Source organism: Octodon degus, unplaced genomic scaffold, assembly GCF_000260255.1.
Source record: "Octodon degus isolate 3935 unplaced genomic scaffold, OctDeg1.0 scaffold00052, whole genome shotgun sequence".
NCBI classification, from domain to species: Eukaryota; Metazoa; Chordata; class Mammalia; order Rodentia; family Octodontidae; genus Octodon; species Octodon degus.
In genome coordinates this window covers 12765263-12767092 of record NW_004524628.1, presented here as the reverse complement: position 1 = coordinate 12767092, position 1830 = coordinate 12765263, and the positions used below count along the sequence as shown (strand labels likewise).

The 1830-nt window shown below is 46.5% G+C and overlaps 1 protein-coding gene across 1 annotated transcript in view; it reads right to left on the bottom strand.

Annotated features, from left to right (window-relative positions):
- The window catches only part of Lims1 (LIM zinc finger domain containing 1), a 39427-nt gene that overhangs the window by 1173 nt on the left and 36424 nt on the right, over positions 1–1830 (bottom strand). The gene's annotated exons all lie outside the window — the stretch shown is intronic.

The following is a 1830-nucleotide window of genomic DNA, read 5'->3' as shown; positions in this document are numbered from 1 at the left end:
ATTTATTGAAGGCAAAAAAATCTTAGTATTTTAGATTTAGGCAGCTATAAGGTTTCAACTTTCCGGCATAAAATGGTATCTTGGGGCTGGGGAGATAGCTTGGTGGTCTAAGCACCTGCCTGGCAAGGACGGGGACCCGGGTTCATCCTCAGTACTGCATGCTGTGCCAGCCCTGGAACCCTGCTGTGCCATGCCAGCCACCGAAATTGGTGGCTCACACCTGTCATCTCAGTGCTGGGGAGGCTGACACAGGAGGGTCACTATGAGTCTGGGCTGTAGAGTAAGACCCTTTACCAAATAAATAAATAAATAAACCATTAAAAAAAGATGTATTTCACCTCCAAAACACGAAAATACACCTTCATATGCTCATGATGGAGCCAGGATTCCATGCCTTTTTCTTTGGCCACAGGACCTCAGCCCTAAACTCACTGCATAGCCCAGGCTGGCCTCCAGCTTTACGTCTTGCTGCCAGGCTGCTCTGACTCACTGCTGTCCACACATGGCCATCTGTCCCATCATGTGGCACAGCTGCTTGAGGACAGTGACACGCGTGCCACTGGAGTGTGTCAGACCCTCCCCTACCCTTCCTGGCGTTGGGGCTCAGCCCAGGGCCTGGCACACCGGGAACGTGCTCTACCACTAAGCCACACCCCAGCCCACATTAAGTCTTTTTAAAAATACCTAAAATCATAAATGGGTTATTCTGATTGCTTGACACAAAGATTGGTAGAGGAGATATAGGTATTTTACAATGGATAGCTGTATGTAGAACTTAATTTTTCTTTTAAAACCCAGGCAATACACATTACAAACTTGTTTGCAAACAATCCTGGACAGGACATATTTTTTGGCCACAGGGTCTCCTTGTGAAATAGCCCAGGCTGGCCTTGAACTCCTGGCAGTCTTCCTGTCTCAGGCGCCCAAGTGCTGGGATCACAGACAGGAGGCTGTCGTACGGCCGGCCGGCCACGGGAAACGCATTCCAGTAGGCAAGCACTGCTGGAACCTAGGTTCTTCAACTCCGAGCTGAGTGAATGCAGAACTTCAGAAGTTACTTATCTATGGTGAAATTACACTTAGGAGGTTGTTGTGGGTCAAGCTGGTAGTAGGTCAGCTCTGATAAGAACTGAAAACTGTGATATAATTTTTTATTCTTTTTTTTGCGGAACCGGGGATTGAACTCAGATCCTTGCATTTGCCAGTCAAGCGCTTATCCTACTGAGCCATCTCCCTGGCCCAATTTTTTATTTTTATTGGAAACAGGGTCTTGCTTTGTAGTTCATGCTAATGAGAACTCATGCTGTAGTCCAGGCTGGCCTTGAACTCTTGGCAATTGTCCTGCCTCAGCCTCCTAAGGGCTGGGGTTACAGATGTGGGTCACCATGCCTGGCTTGTCTTTATTCATTTTTAAGTGTAGCAGAATATTCACTTTGAGGTAATTTTAAAAGGCAATATTAGGTCAGGTGTGGTGGCTCGTGCCTGTAATCCCAGTGCTGACAAACTGAGGCAGGAGGATTACTGTGAATTCAAGGGTAGCCTGACCTACAAAGTGAGTTCAAGGCCAGCCTGAGCGGCATAGTGAAACATTACCTCAAAAAGACATTAAAAAAAAAAGCAACATTAACAACAAAGTTAACCCCCTCTGCACTTTTTTGGGTCCCAGGTATCGAACTCAGGACCCTATACTTGCCAAGCAGGTGCTGTGCCGCTGAGCTATCTCCCCAGCCCACAAAGCTAGTTCCTAACCACATACTTAAAACAAAAATTTTCCTACTTTTAGAATACCTACTGCTTGGAATTATTCCCCAGCTGTTTTTTTTTTCAGAG